This window comes from Macaca mulatta, chromosome 4 (genome assembly GCF_049350105.2).
Source record: "Macaca mulatta isolate MMU2019108-1 chromosome 4, T2T-MMU8v2.0, whole genome shotgun sequence".
In the NCBI taxonomy this organism is placed as follows: Eukaryota; Metazoa; Chordata; class Mammalia; order Primates; family Cercopithecidae; genus Macaca; species Macaca mulatta.
Genome location: NC_133409.1, coordinates 149,162,211 through 149,182,855, shown reverse-complemented (window position 1 = coordinate 149,182,855; position 20,645 = coordinate 149,162,211). Strand labels below are relative to the sequence as shown.

Sequence of the window (20,645 nt, the reverse complement as noted above, 5' to 3'; positions counted from 1 at the left end):
GTTGCACTTAGCATATCTGAAAGTTATCTAAGGAATAATAATACATAAACATTCATGTATGATGGGTGGTCTCAGGAGAGGAGTTTAAGCCAGAGAACTGAGAGTCATCAGGCATAGTTGCAGGTTAGATGAGATTTTCCAGGAAGAGTGCCAAAAATCAGAAATGCAGGGATCTCAGGATATGATGAGAGAACATGATAATTAAGAGATGATTTCAAAGGATGATAAGGAGGATTCGGTAAATAGGAGAAAAATGAGGACAGAGTAGCTCATTAGAAAGAAGTGGATTATAGTGCAAATATTACCAGTAACTCAAGTCAGAGGCACTGAGAAGAACCCACTGGATTTGACCTTCTGCAGAGGTTCCTGATGGCCATGATGAGAGGGTCCTCAGGGATGTACTGGAGACAAAAGTCAGAAGCTTAGCTCCAACTGGGAGGACACAGAGAGAGTGTCTCTAGGGTAGGATGCAGACTGAAGGCAAGGTTGCTTTTTTATTGGTTGGTTCATGGTTATGTTGTTTTTTCCCCCATAGGATATAGTGGTACAACTGATATTTGGTTACACAAGTAAGTTCTTTAGTGATGACTTGTGAGATTTTGGTGCACCTATCACCTGAGCAGTATACACTGTACCCTATTTGTAGTCTTTTATCCCTCGCCCCTGACACCTTTCCTCCCAGGTCCCCAAAGTCCATTGTATCATTCTTATGCTTTTTGTCCTCTTAGCTTAGCTCCCACATATCAGTGAGAACATATGTTTAGTTTTCCATTCCTGAGTTAGATCACTTAGAATAACAGTCTCCAATATCATCCAGGTTGCTGCAAATGCCATTAACTCATTCCTTTTTATGGCTGAGTAGTATTCCATCATATATATCTATAGGTATATCTGTATCTATCTATATCTATCTATATATCTCGATATATATATCTCACAGATATATAGATATAGATATATCTCACAGTTTCTTTATCCACTCGTTGACTGATGGGCATTTGAGTTGGTTCCATGATTTTGTGATTGCGAATTGTGCTGCTATAAACACGCATGTGCAAGTGTCTTTTTCATATAATGACTTCTTTTCCTCTGGGTAGATACCTAGTAGCAGGATTGCTGGATCAAATTGTAGTTCCACTTTTAGTTCTTTAAGGAATCTCCTCACTGTTTTCCATAGTAACTGTACTAGTTTACATTTCCACCAGCAGTGTAGAAGTGTTCTCTGATCACCATATCCACACCAACATCTACTGTTTTTTGATTTTTTGATTATGGCCATTCTTGCAGGAGTGAGGTGGTACCACATTGTGGTTTTGATTTGCATTTCCCTGATCATTAGTGATGCTGAACATTTTTTATGTTTCTTGGCCATTTGTACATCTTCTTTTGAGAACTGTCTATTCATGTCCTTAGCCCACTTTCTGATGGGGTTGTTTTTTCTTACTGATTTGCTTGTGTTCATTGTAGATTCTGGATATTAGTCCTTTGTGAGATGTACAGATTGTGACTACTCTGTGAGTTGTCTGTTTATTCTGCTGATGGTTCCTTTTGCCGTGCAAAAGCTCTTTAGTTTAATTAAGTCTCAACTATTTATCTTTGTTTTTATTGCATTTACTTTTGGGTTCTTGGTCATGAAATCCCTGCCTAAGCCAATGTCTAGAAGAGTTTTTCCCATGTTATCTTCTAGAATTTATATAGTCCTGGGTCTCAGGCTTAAGTCTTTAATCCATCTTGAGTTGATTTTTGTGTCAGTTGAGAGATGAGGATCCAGTTTCATTCTCTTACGTGTGGATAGCCAATTATCCCAGCACCATGTGTTGAAAAGGGTGTTCTTTCCCCACTTTATGTTTTTGTTTGCTTTGTCGAAAATCAGTTGGCTGTAAGTATTTGAGTTTATTCCTGGGTTCTCTACTCTGTTACCTTTGTGCCTATTTTTATACCAGTACCATGCTGTCTTGGTGACTATGGCAGGGAACCTGAGCTTTTTCCCCACAATCCTATACTGACTCCTTCTACTGCATAATTATTTTGTTCTCTTGAATTTTACATGCTAGTCTTCTATTTAAATTTTAATGTTTATATAAATAAATGAAGCCACTTTTACATTTTCTTTATTAAATTAGGAGGTCGTACAGGATCACATTTATAGGTCTTTAAATTAAGGAGTAATATTCTTTGAAAATTTACTAAACTATTCAGTGTAAACACAACAGAATCAGATGTTTTGGAAAAGGTAGGGTCTTTTATGACATTTTTTTCATTTCTTCCTCATTCACTGTATAATTTATAGTCTCATTTTTCCAAAGCAGTTACAGATCTGTTGATCTAATTTGATCTTAACAGCCCTGCTGTAAAGGTAGGTTATATCATCCCCATATTGAAGACAAAGTATTGAAGTCCAAGAGAGGCAGTGTCCTTACATGCATACTTACATGGTCGTGTAGGTGGTGTGTCCATGCTCCCAGGTGTAAGGTCCCTAGATTGAGCCCTGCTGATCCCGAAGACGGGCCTATGGAAGGAGCCAGTATCCTCCGCACATCTCAGGACCCACAGACATACGGGAGAAAGAAAACATGAATGGGCGCTAATCTGAAGCATGGCCTTGAACAAAGGCAAGACAGCCTCCAGGCCTCATTTTCAGATCTGGGATGGGTACTCTAATCTCTCAAAATCATGCCATTGAATGACCTTTTACACACTGAGATAGCATTTCTTCCACACCAGGCCATGTCCTGTGGGTGTGTGAGGTGTGGCAGAATTCAGGAAATGGTAATGCCCATAGATGGGTCAGCAGAATATCTGAGAGCACCTTCAGGGCAAAGAAAACACATCATCTCCCCAAAACTCATGACTCTCACTGGTTAAAATGAGTGTCACTGTTCTCCATCTGTCATCTTAACAGCATCACCAGCTCCATATTGTCAGATCTTTCATACCAACTTTCTGCCCAGTGAGCAATGACTCATACAAAGCTCAGTACCCATTGGTTCTTTTCTCAGAGTCTGTCCAATCCCAGGGTCACAGAAGACTACTTGGGTTCACGGTCTCTAGTATTTCAGATAGGAGCTTCCTTTAATGAGTCTTTGTTTTCCTGACTGCAGCTCTCTTCATTCTGCCATCCTTTTCCAGCTCCATGATGATCCTGCAGGTTTCAGGGCATCCCTGGACAGTGGCTCTGACAGCATTACTGATGGTGCTGCTCATATCTGTGGTCCAGGGCAGGGCCACTCCAGGTAAGAGCAGAGCTTCCATTCCTGGAGGGTCTGGTTCAGGGAACAATTCCTAGGAGTCTTTCTCTTCATGGAACCAGACTCTGAGACAGCATGTGCGGCTCCTGCCACAGCCTAGTGTCCTTCTATCACAGCTGGAGAATCAAACTCACCTCCTATAGGACAGGTTGCTATCCAGCAGGTCTATTGTCTCTCCAGGAACATGGACACAGTAAATAAGGAGCCCAGGGGTCAGGATGCTTGTCTATGGGGAAATGGGGCCAAGATGTTCAGGATAACCTTGGATAGACAAAGTTTTCAGAGAGAGAGGTTGGCAAGTGCAGGCTCCTGGGTGTGCTCACATCTGCATCCAACCTTGAGGGGACTCAGGCAGAGAGCCCTTAGCTGATGTGTCCAGGCTCCAAATATCACTGAGGATTCAGTGCTCATGAAGAATGCCTGGCATTCTCCAAGGTGGAGCAGGAGCCCATGTCCCTTGGACAATGAAGGCAAGATGGGAGGGAGGAGGACAGGTTTGAGCCCCTGAAAGCACTCTCGTTGAAGGTATTTCTCCCAGCCTCCCCAGAACTTGGTTAGAATATCAGGGCGGGTTGAAACTTGTCAGAAGAATGAGATAAGGATGTGTGAGTACGTGAAAGAAATTGAATGTAGGTTATCAGACAGCCAAGGAAGCAGTAACCAAGGGAAAAACCTCTGTCTCCTGCTGTCTCCTTGTGGCTGGTGTAATATTATGGCTTCTATGACCCATTGTTTTCCTCTCAGAATGTTCTTACCTTTCTGGCCCAAATTTACATCAACACCCTGAGAGGAAGGACTGCAAAGTAGGCGCCTTACTTTTCCACTGACTTCCACCTTTCTGCAGAGACCCTTCCTCTGAGATCATTCCACATCCACCTAGGACCTACCTAGAAAGTACTGTCCTCATGTCACCTCCCCATTTTCCAGGATAACAGCTTTCGAATCTCCTGAGGACAGCCCCTCAAACCCCAAAGCCCCTCACCTGTTACCTTAGGTTCATTGTCCAGGAAAGGGTGGAGAACCTGCACTTGTAGTCACAGAGGGGTGCTGAGAACTAACCAGCAAGAAGGCTCAGCTCTGGAAACTGGAGAGGGGTGAAGTTGGGGAGAGAGGAGGCTGGAGCAGCACTGGTGACACTGAACAGTGTCCAGCAGGAGGTCCATAGCAACAGTGCCCATAGGTAGAGTTGTTTGTAGGATGAGGGGTGGTGTTGGGAAATGCCATGGAAACCTCAAGGTGCAGGGTAGCAGAAAGCACAGGAGGGAGTGTGATGATGCTGGGCAGTGAACGGGTGGAGGGGCAAAGACTGGGTTGAGGTTGGTGGGGGGATGAGATGAGGCAGTGGAGCCATGTGACAGGGACTGAGGATGGGTTACCAGAGCTCCCTGCATAGAATGAATGTTCAATCAAAACCTGCTGGAGGGAGAGCTGGAGCCATTGGGAGTGGGTAGAGTGGACAGGGCCATTTCCACAATTCCCCACATGCTCTTCCAACTCCACACGCATCTCCATCCTCAAACACAGCACAAGAGGAAAGGCACAAGGAGCCAGGCTGTGGCTTAAAGTGAGGGAGGGGAGGGTGGAGAAAAGCTTGGCTGAGACACCACCTAGGGAGCAGGAGATGACACAGCAGGTAGAAAAACCAGACTCCTGGAGACTCCCTTTTGTCTCTGACAGGCTTTAAAATGGGCTTTTTACAGCTGAGTTTCTTACCTCACCCCACCCACTACCCCAGGCATTAGGGCCACACTCCCGAGTCCTCCTGTCATACCAGCTGGCACTTGCAGAAGCTCATTGTGCATTTGAGTCTTTGGGTACTTACTCTTCTGTTAATCTAAGTCCTCAAATAAAATCACTAGCACAGAAGACAGGTGGGAAGATCCAGTCAGCAAACAGCCAACACTTTTCAACCATTAAGGTCTGGTGCCCGTGGAAAGTCTTCCTGAGGTTTTCCAGTAGCTCATAAGCTGATCCAGTTCGTTTTTCATATGCATTTATTTAGAATTTTGCTCCTATTCAAACAGGTCACACAGTGAAAAGAGGAAGGGAACTAATTAACATGGATTGAGCAGTGACAGATACAATACTATGTATTTTACATATGTGAGCTCATTTGGTTCTCACAGCAATTTTGCTAGGTAAATAGTGTTATTACTATTTTGCCTTTCAAGAATTTGAGAGTTAGAAGGTTGTTTCTTGCCCAAGATAACTTAGTAATCAGTCGTAGTGCAAGAACTGGAACTCCTACCTGGGACATGTTCCTTTTCGTACCCATATGGCCTCCCTTATATCTTTCTGCAATTATATTTTAATATATCCCATTCTGAGTGAGAGATGAATTCACTCAGATCATTGATTTTCATATTGTGCTCTGGGTAACTCAATTGTCAAGGGTCCCACAAACAGGTTAAAGTTTCCCATATACAAAAAAAAAAAAAAAAAATGAAGGTTTCAAATTCCACCGTACACTCATCACTTATGTCTGCTTTGCAGGTAAAATTCCATTTAAAAAGTTAAATGTTGCAAAGGAAAGTTTTGAAATTCTTACTCTTGACTAAAACATGTTCTTATATTGGTGAATGAGGAAGAGAAACAAAGACTAACAAATTAAAATGAGAGGATACACACTCAGAGTGGGGCAATTGAACAGGCAGGGGTGGACTAAAGGGGCTGGGGGCGACGGGCCTGAGTGTTTAGGAGGCTGGAGCCCAAGGCATCGGGAGAAGAAGCAGGTTAGGATATCTGAAGTCCTGGGGTCTTGCCTTAGAGATGACACTGGAAACTACAGGCCGAGTGTATGGTGCCCCTGAGACCAGCCCCACCCCTTCTCCACTGTCTTCTGCCACCAGCTGTGCATCTTCTGTGAGGGGTGAGTTAACAAACGTGAGTTGTAAATTTGTAGAACATGAAACAGGTGTCCAAAACAAATCTTAATTTGCTGTGTGCAAATCACGGCACCTTAATTTCTCCACTGTGACCAGGAGCAGATCAGGTCTGAAGAGGCTCAGACAGAAGCAAGCAGACATGTGCTGGGTCATTGCTACTTCCGTATACACATGCACCTGCCGGACACTGCCATGGTACTCCCTAGGAAGAACCACAGGTGGAAAAGGCTGCCACACTTCTTTATGTAAAAATGACACCATCAATGCTTCTAAACCTAAAGGAGTCCAGCCACTTAGTATTCTGGTTGTTCTGGTGATTTTCATCGATTAAGATATTTTCCAGGTATTTTGAGATCAAGTCTTTCTACAGCCATGTTTGAAAAGTGAAAATTAACTTTCAGGCTACATTGTCTTTCTTATGGCAAACTTGAAGAAGTTTTAAGAAATGCATTTCTGGCCGGACGCGGTGGTTCACACCTGTAATCTCAGCACTTTGGGCGGCCAAGGTGAGCAGATCTCGAGGTCAGGAGTTCGAGACCAGCCTGGCCAACATGGTGAAACCCCATCTGTACTAAAGATACAAAAATTATCGGGGCGTGGTGGCTCACGCCTGTAATCCCAGCTACTCAGGAGGCTGAGGCAGGGAAACTGCTTGAACCCGGGAGGCGGAGGTTGCACTGAGCCGAGATTGCGTCACTGGACTCCAGCCTGGGTGACTGAGTGAAACTCCGTCGAAAGAAAAAAAGAGAGAGAGAAAGAGAGAGAGGAAGGAAGGAAGGAAGGGAGGGAGGGAGGGAGAGAGGGAGGGAGGGATGCTCCGAAGAAAGAAGAAAGAAAGAAAGAGAGAAAGAGAAAGAGAGAGAGAGGAAGGAAGGAAGGAAGAAAAGGAAAGGAAATGCATGGAAATGGATTTCTACATTTCCAGCATGCAGAACAGCAAGAGCGAGTTGAGGTATTCTCAAGAAACTGGCAGAGAAAAGAGAGCACCTAGCTGTAAAAAGGGAAAGAAGGAAGGGACGGCTTCCTGGAGGAGGTGGCATTTGAGCCAGGACTGACATCAGGATGGAAATGTCAGGCAGGAAGTTGGGTAGGGGGAGCAGCTCCGGCCTCCAGGTCCCCAGCTCCTCCCATGCCTTCTGTTTCTCTGCCTGAGGGATCCTCCCCCTGATGAGATTCTGCTCCTCTCTGAGGCTTCACATGAAATATTTCCCCCTCCTCCTCCAGCCGCCAGCAGAAGGGGCTGCTCAACCACCCTGAGCAGTGAGTCTCATTCTTTTCAGCAAATCCTCTCACCGCATGGTGAGAAAACTGAGGCCTGGAGAGGGTCTGTGACCTGTCTGGGACCACAGAACTCGGTAGTAGGAAAAAATCGTATTTTTAAATCCAGCCCTGAGTGGGAAGATTTGAGGAAATAGCTAATATTGAGGAGGGGGTGTTGTTGGGGGTGGCACCACCCCCATCTCTCCACCCTCTTCACAGAGAATTCCGTGTACCAGGAACGGCAGGAATGGACTCAGCGCTTTGGGACTCAGCGCTTTGTGGACGGGCTCATCTACAACCGGGAGGAATACGTGCATTTTGACAGCGCAGTGGGGGAGTTCCTAGCAGTGATGGAGCTGGGGCGGCCCACGGGCAAGTACTTGAACAGCTAGAAGGACTTTATGGAACGGAAGCGAGCCGAGGTGGACAAGGTGTGCAGACACAAGTACGAGCTGATGGAGCCACTCATCTGGCAGAGCCCAGGTGAGGGCTGTGGACCAGGGCTCCTGGGGCAGCCGTGGGGGCCGGGCCCAGGGAGTAAGGGCAGCCGGGCCGGCCTAAGGGACCTTAGTGCCTGGAGGGAAGGGGACTTTGGGCTGGGAATTGATGGGAGGAGCCCAACCGGAGTTTGTCAGGAGGGTGAGCACGGAGACTGGGCTGAGCATGGAGTGAGGAGGATGGAGGGAGAGAGACTCCCGGGACTTCATCAGGCCTGGCAGCTGACTGCATGTGGGGTGAGGGGAAAGGTCACAGGACAGCGTGCAGGGGTGTGGTGTGGAGTTGGAGGTGGAGATGGCACAGCAGGCCACGCAGAGAAGAAACCGGCAGGGAGACCCCTGGGTTTGAGATGCTTGAGGGGCAGATGGATGGTCTGATGGGCAGGTAGAGAGAAGAGTTTGCAGCCTGGGAGGGGCCTGGGCTACATGAGACCACCCAGGGAGAGGGGACCCAGCGGGAGGAGCATAGGACTGGATCCTGGGAACTGGACATTGTGATTTTGAAACGGCTCCATGGTCTGGGGTATGTACCCTGGTTTTTTGTCATGGCCAAGAAAATTCACGACACAGACACACATGAGGAGTGGGTTTGGGAGTGGAAAGTCTAACAGAAAAGAAGAGAGAAAATCCTTCCTCATGCTGAGAAAGCGGGTTGCCCAACAGAGGGTCTGCGGTTTGTGGTGGAATGCAATCGGTTTTGTACAGAGGCTTGAGGAAGCGGTAATTGATTTACAAAGGGCTCAGGGCATTGGTTTGACCAGTTGTGTCACTTACACAGCCCACGAAAAGACTGACTCTCCCACCCTACTCTTTTATTATTCAAATGCGGCCTCCAACTGGTGGTGGACATGATACCTGTACATGTGTTTCTACCTGGAGGCTGCCATGACACCTGTAAACGTGGTGACAAGGAAAAGCGAGTGGGAACCGCCATATTGGATGTACCTGACTTCCAGGTACAGCTGCCAGCATTTACACATAAAAGCTTCAAGTTTGCGTATCTATGCCTAAGTTTTCAGGCTGAAAAGAAATGGTTTGGGGCTGCTTTTTATTAAAGGAAAATTCCATTGAGAACTTTTACCCTTTCTAGCTGCCTAAAACTAATTTATTAATAACTCCTGTATTATTTCCTCCCTCAGGAGACGTAACCATAACTGCTGTTGGGGGTGTTGGATGACGATTCTTTCTGGCTACTTCCTGCTGAAAAGGGGCGTCGTGTTGGGGGGCTGCAGTTGGGGCTTCTCCTGAGGTTGATCTAAAGCTTGTTGGAAGAATGATATGTCCGTGTGTGGCTTTGTTTGCAGCACCATTTGAAGTTTGATTGCTTCTAGGCGAAAAGAGATAAATTTTACAAGAAGGTTTAAAATATAGGGTTACCATATGAGTATTAAGATTACCACTATTAGTAGGGGTCCTACAGACCATAACTATGACAGTAGAGTTTGATACCTGTTAGTTACACGAATAGATTGTGATACTGGTTTGTGTCCACTAGATGTCGCTGTACATCACCAGAAAGGTTAATATAAAAGTAACATTTCCTTTGCGAAAAACATATTATTTCCCCTTGACTTGCTACTACGGCATAATTTTAAGTTTAGGCCATTCTTTATAACTTATGATATGATTGGGAGAAATATGTTATTGGGTGGCTAAAATAACTTCGGTGCTAATCTTGGCAATTCCTTTCCTCTAATTATTAAATTCCTTAATTATTAAATTATTTCATGACTTTCACAGACCCTCTTACAGCATACTCAACTTTCTGACTTGTCCTAAACATCCTTCCTTTAAACAACCAGTTTCTTTAAACAACCAGTCATTTCCTTTTAGGACAAGAATTTACTATACAAGATCGTTTCTTACATAAAATCTCTTTCTTTCTAACCTTCTTTCCATAGCTTAGAGTGCACCATATTACCAATCTTCAATAAAAAGTCCTATCAGACTTAGTGATAGTAAAACTTCCATGCTTACTTCTTGTCTAACTATTACTCCTGCTGTAAGCAAAACAAACTTGACCAAATCCTTCCTGCAATTATTAATTCTGTCATAAAGATGATAATTAGGCAAAATATTACAGCAATTAGAATTTTACAACCAGAATTCCACATTGTGAGTGCCACAGTATATAGTTCTATTGCAAATAATAGCATGACTGTAATAATTCCCACAAAAGTGGTGTAGTAAATAATTTCTGTTTAAAACTTTACTTGCCAAGATATAATGTTTCCTTTTGGGGATTTACAAGTAACAAATGCAGTCCCATGTATAATTAAAATCTCCCTGCAAATATGCATTAAAAATAGGTTCTAATACTGGACAGTGAATTTTGAGAGGAAAGGTAGAAATGATAAACAGTACCTGGTGAGGTATGAATGGCACTAAGATGAGTAGCCCTCACTCACATACTTATCTTTCAGGATTTTCAGCTTAAGATCTTCTATTTCTCCACATTGATATTCAGGATGTTCCTCTGGGCTGTCAAAGGTTGCTCCCTCAGCTTTTCAGGCTTTGACTTGAGTGTGATATATTCAGAAGCTGATACCTGTAACTTTTACTGCTGAGGGGGTTGAAAGAAGACCTGTGTAGGGCCCTTCCTGCTTGGCTTAGGGAAGGAGAGAGATGAGTTTTCACTAATACCACATTTTCTGGCTAAGTAAAGGTGGTCCAATTTCCTGGGGTTGGCCTTTTGCTAGTTCTGCCAATTCCTGTTGGAAGTGAGCTAGAGAGGTTACATTTTTAAACTTAGAGGTTTTCTGCCTGAAAACAATCTCTCAACTCATTGATACGTTTTATCCTTTCCTACATGAAAAGCTTGGTGAAGGATTTCAAGGACTTCCCATTGACTGGAGGCTGGTAAACAAAGTTTGTCATCCTCAGGGCTGGGATACCCTTGAGAAATGGCTTATTTTATTTCTGCAGGGGAATAAATTATCTTTTGGAGGCTTCTGAGATTAAAAGGGCTTGAAGTGTGTTAATGCCTTGAGGTTTCCTTGCCCTGGTTTAGCTCCCTGGTCAGCTAACCTATTTCCTTTGGCTACATCATCTGTTCCCTTTTGATGCTCCCTATAATGCATTACTGCTATTTTTCATGAAAGGAAAACTGAGGATAATAACCTGTTAATTTCCTGGTGATATTTTATAGGAGATCATTTAGTGGTAAGAGAATGTCTTTCCTTTTAAATAGCAGCATAAACACGGAGAGCTAAGCAGCTATCTTTCCCTTGCTTAATTTAAGTGCTCTTGCAAGAGCTATTAGTTCAGTTAACTGAGTGCTTGTGTCTGGGAGAGACATTTATTTAGAGTGACTACTACTTATCCTGCCTTTATGTATTCTTGCTTTACCTACTGTTTGTTAGCTAAAGGCTCCCCTAGAGGACAGTAATCCTGCTACATTATGTGGGGTGTAAACAGCTAAATTATTTCCTAAGGTTAATTTGGAGGTTTTTTTGACTGGTAGAGCCCTAGTGAAAATGGCTTGGAAGCATATGTAAACAATAGGTCCTCCTAACTGCAATTAGGAAGTTGAGAAAAATATTGAAATAGAGTTTTTCCTGAGACTCCTTACAATCATGCTATGGGAAGAAGAGCGGCCTGGATTAAAGAAGGGAAAAGAGAAAGAGGCTGGCTCTACTGTTTAGAAGGAAGTATGCTTTCCTTCCTTCAATTTCCAGAATCACCTGGCGGCTCCTGTGCTGCAATGGCAGTTTGAGCCACTGGAGCTGGGGTTTGAGCTCCGGGACCCATGAGTCCTGCTGTGCCATCTGTGAGACGGGTTCTGACCCCAGTGACCTCTGTCTCCGGGGGCAGTTTGATCTCCAGTGGTCTCCACCACAGGCTGGACAAGGTTGAGGTGTCTTCCTCTTGCTGTTTGGGCACTCGTTTTTTGTTTTTGTTTTTGTTTTTTTTTGAGATGGAGTCTTGCTCTGTCGCCCAGGCTGGAGTGCAGTGGCCGGATCTCAGCTCACTGCAAGCTCTGCCTCCCGGGTTTACGCCATTCTCCTGCCTCAGCCTCCCGAGTAGCTGGGACTACAGGCGCCCGCCACTTCGCCCAGCTAGTTTTTTGTATTTTTTAGTAGAGACGGGGTTTCACTGTGTCAGCCAGGATGGTCTCGATCTCCTGACCTCGTGATCCGCCTGTCTCGGCCTCCCAAAGGGCACTCATTTTTAAAATGCCCTGGCTTCCCACACTGATAGCAACTAGCGGATGCACCTCGGGGATCCTGGACTTTGCAAGCCTGCAAAGCTGCTACTAGAGCCTCTGTCTTTCTCCTGAGCTTTCTCTTTTTTGGGGCCTCCTCCTGGTCCCTATTATAAGTGACCACCCTCAGGAGGTTTTCCAAGGAGCTATCTGGTCCTATAGCTTGCTTCTACAGTTTCCTTCTAATATCAAGAGCTGCCTGTGTAATAAACTTGTCCTTTAGAATGAGCCGTCCCTTGACTGAATCAGGGGCTAAGGAAGTGTGCTCTATTGGTGCCTCTCTCAGTCTTTCCATAAAAGCTGCAGGATTCCCATCTGGCTTTTGGTCTATTATAGACAGTTGAGAGGAATTAAGAGGTCAGGCCTTAGTTCTTCATAGGCCCTCTAATATGCATATTTAAAAGCGCTTCCATTTCTATTCATTTGCAGAGCTATTGGGGTCCCAACTGGGGTTGTCAAGAGGAATTGCTTCCCTTCCTATTGGGAATGGTGTTTCTGCTATTTTTTTCACTTTCCCTATCTCTTTTCTTCCCTTTTGGTGTATTATAGGAGACATGTTGCTCATCTCCGAAAGTATCTGCTGCCTGCAAATCTGCCTGCTTTTCAACTGCGGTTAGAGTTTGGTTTAGGAGCAGCATAACATCCTTCCATGTAAGGTGAAACACCTGAGTTAAATTCTGGAAAGCTTTTATATACCTATTGGGGTTGTCAGAAAATTGGCATAAGTCTTCCTTTGTTTGCCTAAGGTCCTGTAATGAAAAGGGAGCTTGAGGTTGAAGGAGACCAGCCCCTCCACACCTGTGGGTATTTCTGGTCAGGTGGGACAAGAGACTGAGAAAAGAAATAAGACCCAGAGACAAAGTATAAAGAAAGAACAGTGGGCCCACGGGACCAGCGCTCAGCATACGGAGGACCCACGCCAGCACTTGTCTCTGAGTTCCCTCAGTATTTGTTGATCACTATCTCTACCATCTCAGGAAGGGGGATGTGGCAGGACTATAGGGTAATGGTGGAGAGAGGGTCAGCAGGAAAACATGTGAGCAAAGGACTCTGTGTCATAAATAAGTTTAAGGAAAGGTGCTGTGCCTGGATGTGCATGTAGGCCAGATTTATGTTTGACTTTACACAAACATCTCAGTGCTGTAAAGAACAGTATTGCTGCCAGCATGTCTCACCTCCAGCCATAAGGCAGTTTTCTCCTATGTCAGTAGGTAGAATGTGCGATGGGGTTTTACACTGAGACCTTGCATTCCCAGGGATTGAGGAGGAGACAGATGCCTTCCTCTTATCTCAACTGCAAAGAGGCCTTCCTCTTTCACTAATCCTCCTCAGCACAGACCCTTTACCAGTGTTGGGCTGGGGGGTGGTCAGGTCTTTCCCTTCCCACGAGGCCATATCTCAGGCTGTCTCAGTGGGGGGAACCCTTGGACAATACCCAGGCTTTCTTGGGCAGAAGTCCCTGCGGCCTTCCACAGTGCATTGTGTCCCTGGGTACTCGAGACTGAAGAATGGAGATGACTTTTGCCAAGCATACTGCCTGCAAACACATTTTTAACAAAGCACATCCTGCACAGCCCTAAATCCATTAAAACTTGAGTCAATACAGCACATGTTTCTGCGAGCACAGGGTTGGGGCTAGAGTTACAGATTAACAGCATCTCAAGGCAGAAGAATTTTTTTTAGTACAGATCAAAATGGAGTTTCTTATGTCTTCCTTTTTCTACATAGACACAGCAACAGTCTGATTTATCTTTATTTCCCCCACATTGGTGACCCCAAATAAGGGGAATTCTCAGATGGTTCCTTTGGAAACTGCCTTTCTAATTCTGGGGGATTCTTTTCTATAGGCCTATGTGATATGCCTATTTAAAAAGCTGGGCTGATCTTACAACGCTTGCAAAGGTTTCGTAAAAATGCCATGCCCTTGTGCAAAAGAAAATGAGTCACTTTTCTATTCAAAGTCCTGAGGTTAAAGGAGTTCCAGTGTTTCAGAGTGCACTCCAGAGGGGTGCAAGCTGAAGCTAGTCTGTCACCCATCTAGAAAAAGAAGTGAGAATAAAAGTGTCATTTCAGTCCCCATTCTTTCATTGTGACCCAGGGTGGAGGGGAAGACAGTGGAAGTGTCCTCCCTACTGTATTCTCTCCTTGGTCCTGGGTCCTGGCAATGCGTTAAATGTGCCACCCATGGTTGTATGCATGGTCCTCCAAGCCATGAAACTGGATAAGCTAAGTGATGGGATTAATCATGCTTTACCCACACAACCTTAGCTTAACCACCTTATGTGATCCCCTTTGACATCTTAAATTTGTGTGATCTGCCTGGCTCCCCGAAAAATGGATCTCCAGAGAGACTATGTCATCTTTGGGTAGGCTCCTTTAACAGAGGCAATGTCCTAGATTGCCTACCATTACGGACCATGCTAAAACATTTACCCTTAGCAAAATGGCTCTGGTTAACTTCCGAACCTAAAATCCCCTTGCTAATTAAGTACTGTCCTAATTGGAGACAGAAATGAACATGCGAACCTAATGGCAGTTTTTCCTGATGATAGGACAGTATCAGAACTAAAATTTCACTACAGAGGACATTTTACTCCTAACTGTTGAAGACAGAGATTTCCTGTTCACAGAAGAGGCTTTTCTAGTGGCACGGAAAGAAAGAATTTGGAAGCCATTTGGAAGCCGCAGTGTTAACGATAAAAAACTGACAGGGTGCCTGATGAAGAGGATTTCTATTTCCTCTCGGTGGTGCTGTTGGTTTAGAAATACCATGTGCTCACCAGAGACAGGATAGAGTAAGAGTTACTGCCTGTGGCATTTGCCCATCTTCCCTAACATGACTGTTTCCCTGAACTGTAAAACTTCCCGCAAATTGCACACACAGAGAGGCAGGAGACATAGTGACCACAGATAGAAAAGAAAGGAAAATTTTGCAACAGGATAGCTGGAGATCCATTACCAACGCCTGGACAGGCTGTCGGAGGCTGGGTTCAGTCCAGAAGCCTTTGAGTAATACCAGGGTGTACCCTGGCCAGAAATTTTCAGTTGCCCCAAGACTTTTCCCAGCCTCATGCGATGGTGAAGTTATCCATGAAAGAAAACTGGTATGAAGTGAGCCTTGAAATTAAAGAACAGATTTGAGGTTTGCTCTATACTCACCTCTCCGATGTTTCTATCTTCCATTCTGATTCGGATCCCAGATGAGCTCCCAAAATGAAACAGCTCCATTGTCTGGGGTATATGCCCTGGTTCTTTGTCATAGCCAAAAAAAGAATTCACAACACGGACACACACAAGGAGTGGGTTTAGGAGCGGAAAGTTTAATAGACAGAAAAGAAGAGTGAGAGAAAAAGCCTCCTAATGCTGAGAAAGCAGGTTGCCCAAGAGAGGGTCTCCTGTTTGTAGTGGAACACAATTGGTTTTGTACAAGGCTTGAGGAGGCAGTGATTGATTTACGTAGGGCTCAGGGGATTGGTTTGACCAGGTGCGCCATTTACATAACCTGCAAAGACTGGTCCTCCCACCCTAGTCCTTTATTATATAAATACAGCCTCCACCTGGTGGTGGCCATGATACCTGCACACGGCTTTAACCTGGAGGCTGCCATGACACCTGTAAACATAGAAGGAAAAGAGGGTGAGAAACGCCATATTGAATTACCTGGCTTCCAGGTACAGCTGCTGGCATTTACATATAAAAGCTTCTAGTTTGCACATCTATGCCTGAGTTTTCAGGCTGCTTTCTGTTAGAGAAGAAAATGGTTTGGGGCTGCTTTTTATTAAAGGCAAATTCCACCAAGAAATTTTACCCTTTCTAGCTGCCTAAAAATAATCTTTTAATAACCCACCCCTGTATTAATTTGGCCAAGAGAGAAATCCTGTGAAGGAAACCAAAAAGCACTAGTGAGCCTTGCACTAAACAAGGACCTTTGTCCTAGAGAGAGAGGAAAGAATGAAGGGGGAGGAGGAGGAAGCTCAGGAGGTCACACCATTGATCCCTCTGTTCCTGGGAAAGTGGAAGGAATGTCATCCAATAAGAAGGAGAAGATGGACACACTGAGTAAGGATGAGGAGTGACATGGGTTTAGGAAAGTTGCTGAGGTAATTGGTTGAGAGAGGTGTCCAAATTTGCAAAAACTGTCACTAAGACTTCATAGAGGCCCAAATCAGCAACGTGGCAGCATTTTCTTTCATGGTAATCAGCTGCCAGATTGCAGAGACCCCCTGATTCCAGTCTAAGGAGTGTGGGTTTCTCCTCTTGAGGAGATAGACCCTCTCATATTGAGGAGAGAGAGAGAGACCCCCTCATACTGTTTTATATTGTTTTACACTCAGTACCTGTTTTAAGAAAAAAAACAAGGAAGTAAAACCAAAGACAGGCAGCCCGGTGCCAGGTCCAAAACAAGGCCTGGGCCTGCCTGGCCTAAACCCAGTAGTTAAAAATCAATTCATAACTTAGAAACCGATATTATTCATAGATTCCAGGCATTGTATAAAAGAACGTAGTGAAACTCCCTCCTGGCCCTGTTTTGTTTCTCTCTGACCACCAGTGCATGCAACCCATCATGTACCCATTGCTTGCTCAAATCAATCATGATGCTTTCATGTGAAATCTTTAGTGTTGTGAGCCCTTAAAAGGGACAGAAACTGTGCACTCTGGGAGCTCGGATTTTAAGGCAGTAGCTTGCCGATCGATGCTCCCAGCTGAATAAAGCCCTTCCTTCTACAACTCGGTGTCTGAAAGGTTTTGTCTGCGGCTCGTCCTGCTACACTCTTGGCCAGCAGGTCCCCAGCCTCGCTGCTCAGAAGATTCTCCTTGAGATCCTCTGTGAAGCAAAGATTCCCCCCGACTCACTGCCTAGAGATTCAGATTCCCTGGGTGGGGAGGTCTGGAGCTCTATGTTTTTAATCAGCTCCCAAGTGATTCCCAGTAGCCAGATTAAGTGTCAGAACACTGAATATTTTTTTAAATCTTCAGAAATCTTCAAATGAAAATGACAAGGCTGGAAATCTGTTTTCGGAAGACTGTGAAGTCAGTTGGAGAGAGCAGGAACCAGAGGCAGAGAGATGAGGTAAGAAACTACTACTATTGTCCAGGAAAATCATAATAAGGGCATGAATTAGAATAGAGAAAAACAAAGGGGTAGGGGAGACGGAGGAAGGAGGAGGATAGAAGTCCTGGCCATTCCAGTGTGGATGCCCACCCAAATCTAGAAGTAATTGAGCAAAGGCAACTAGAACAAACAGGAATCCTTGCCTTGGTGAAATATATTTGAACTGGGTCAGAAATGAGGCCAATGGGTATCAAGCCTTAGCTCCAGCGCCCCCTGGAGGTCTCTGATGTGCTCCAGGCTGACCAGCTCCTGACAAAGAAGATGGAGCAAAGTGCTTCTCATGGAATGTTCTGGGACCTTAAAACAGACACCCATATGATTTTCATGCTTCCCAGGACACCTATGGGGAAGAAGTTCCACTTAATCCACAGTTGGGATTCAGACATGGGTTGACCAGTCTGATGGATGTTGAGTTTATGGAGGTGGTTGAAGTAGAGCGAGAGCCAAGTGCTTCTGAAATAAAATCACATTGAGGGAAGAGGCTGTGAATGTGGATAATCCTGGACATAAGGCAAAAATACCATAGGGAGTAAGTGTTATGGGTTAGTTCAAAACTGTTGATTTACCTGGCCCAGGCCCACGTCAGGGTATTTGTGTTCTCAAGAACAGAGTAAATAAGAACCTAGAAGCTCTGATTTGGAACATTCCTGTAATTGGGCTGTTCTCTAGGGGCAGTTGGCCCTTTTCTGCCTTCTGTGGAGGAAAAGGGTACTGGGGCTGAGGTCCAAAGGAAAAGCTGCAGGTGGTAGCGTGGAAATTGATCTGTAAGCAGCAGAAAAAGAGGGGGCAAAAATAGAGAGGTGCCAAGGCACAGCCAGCACCTGGTTATCTGTGAGAACCTCAATGGACGTGACAACACAGTGTGGAGGAGGAACTTAGGGAAAAGGATGGGATTTCTACCATTTAAGCATGTAGGGGCTCAGGATATTATGTAAATAGGAGGATTTTGAGTGTAGGCAAGGCCAGAAAATCCATAGCTTACTTGCAGAATAAGTCATGTCAAGCTCACTTTATTTTCTTGGTATATTTATGAAATATAGTTATTGGATTAATAGACCGTGAGAATGTTGTTTTTATATATATATTAATTTCAAGAAATTATTTGAGCAAATTTTTCATCTTTTACATCAGGATAGAGCACTCAAAAGATAAGGTAGTGTCACTGCTGATTAAATATTCTTTGTCCAAAGGCTGTTAATCAGTGGCTGATAGACAAGATTTCTTTTAAATGTGCTACAAACTGGTAAGTTTGTATGCCTCCTATTCTTCTCAATACTATTTCTATTTCTCAGTACTCCCCGTATCCACTGGCCTAATCACATCATTCCTTTCTTTTTTTTTTTTTTTTTTTTTTTTGAGACACAGTTTCACTCTTGTTGTCCAGGCTGGAGTGCAATGGTATGATCTCAGCTCACCACAACTTCCGCCTCCCGGGTTCAAGCGATTGTCCTGCCTCAGCCTCCTGAGTAGCTGGGATTACAGGCATGCACCACCACGCCCAGCTAACTTTGTATTTTTAGTAGAGACAGGGTTTCTCCATGTTAGTCAGGCTGGTCTTGAACTCGCGGCCTCAGGTGATCCACTTGCATCAGCCTCCCAAAGTGCTGGGATTACAGGCATGAGCCACTGTGCCCGACCATCATTCCTATTTTCAACATCTAGAAATTAGTTCCATAATGAGCATGTCTAAGAAATAATAATCTCAAATGCTATTCCACTTTTCCACTTCCCCACTCCTAGTCCAGCCGAGGCTGAACGTCTCCCCCTCCAAGAAGGAGCCCTTACAGCACCACAACCTCCTCGTCTGTCACATGACAGATTTCCACCCAGGCAGCATTCAAGTCCGATGGTTCCTGAATAGACAGGAGGAAACAACTGGGGTCGTGTCCACCAGCCTCATCCGTAATGGAGACTGGACCTTCCAGATCCTGGTGTTGCTGGAAATGACCCCCCAGCAGGGAGACGTCTACACCTGCCAAGTGGAGCACCCCAGCCTGGACAGTCCTGTCACTGTGGAGTGGAGTGAGCTAGTCTCTGATGACCCTCTAGACTCCACCTCTGGAAAGCAGGGACTCTCTGGCTCTGGGGTTCACTTGTCTTGTCTTCTGCCCTGGGGCCATGTCCAACCCCGTTTTTCTTCTATACAAGACCCTGAGTGTAGTTTTAATCTGGGGGCAATGGAGACTTGCCTGTCGCAGCCTCGGAGGTCCTAAAGATTCATAGTTCCTCTCCTTGTCCAAGAATCTAGGGACCAGACACTTCCTGAACTGACCTTACACATGGGAATATTGTCTTCCTTCAGCCTTTTAGCTTATTATAGTTATTCTGAAAGGCAACTAATTGAATCTGCATTTGTCTGTTGTTGAGGTCACACCCTCTGTTCCCGAATTGAAAGAGTGACTGTTTCTCAATTTCCTATTATGCAAGGTGTATCCATCCCCCTCACTGTCCTTGTGCCGATATTCTGCATCAGGCTCCAGGATCTCAGACAGGATGTGAGCAGGGGTGCAGCTGCTGGAGGTGACACTCAACCTGAGCCTGTTCTTCACAGAGACACAGTCTGATTCTACCCAGAGCAAGACACTGACAGGAGCCGCGGGCTTCGTGCTGGGGCTCATCATCTGTGGAGTGGGCATCTTCATACACAGAAGGAGCAAGAAAGGTGAGAAATCCTGTGAGGTGACCGATACCTGCCTTTCTCCCGACTTGCTCACCCTTCTTCCATGATGAGGGGCTGAGACAAAAAAGCACTGCCAGAGAGCTTACTGAAATCACATAGTCAGGGAACAAAGACAGCTTCTAAGGAGAGAAGAATCCCAGCCTAGCATCTTAATGCAGCCAGATGCATGAAGTCCCAGTTACTCAGGCTCCTGCAGAGTGTCCATTGAGTGATGGGCAATGGAAGTGTGACGGAAACGTTTCTCTAATTGTCTGAGGTGGTTTCAATAGCTGAATACATTCTCTTTCCTCCTGTCATTTCAGTTCAACAAGGATCTGCATAAACAGGCAATATTCCAGCTTTGATTTCATTATTAGGGGAGTTACAGGAGGACATAAGTCCTTTCTGTGCATTGTGACACTGAGGCTCCTCTAGGAAAAGAGTCTGAGGCCTGAACCTCTGTTTTAACCTCAGCCCTGGGATGAGTGGGGAAAGAGTATTGCATGGTTCCATTGCTAAAGGAAGCTCAGATCAACTCTATTCTTTGTCAGTGTGAGATTCAGCCTCTCACCATTATTTTTGTCTCCTGGGACTTAAAGGAAGGGGGCCAGCAACCTGGGATAACTTTGTTTTTTACCTCCACTGGGTTCCTGACCTTGCCTAAAAGACTAATGTGCCTTGGAACAAGCATTTTCTGTTTCTTTAGTCCCAGTATCTGCTTGAAGGACAGACCCCCAGCCTCCCAAGAGGATGCTGCTGCTGAGCAGTTGCCCTGAAGC

The 20,645-nt window shown here is 45.0% G+C and overlaps 1 pseudogene across 1 annotated transcript; it reads left to right on the top strand.

Annotated features, from left to right (window-relative positions):
• The first annotated feature begins 3,087 nt into the window (after positions 1 to 3,087).
• Positions 3,088 to 20,224, top strand: LOC100424399 (HLA class II histocompatibility antigen, DP beta 1 chain-like; annotated as a pseudogene). Its single transcript, XR_013416492.1, has 5 exons — positions 3,088 to 3,233; positions 7,613 to 7,876; positions 18,948 to 19,229; positions 19,759 to 19,869; positions 20,190 to 20,224. The product of XR_013416492.1 is annotated as an HLA class II histocompatibility antigen, DP beta 1 chain-like (transcript).
• The last annotated feature ends 421 nt before the right edge of the window (positions 20,225 to 20,645 follow it).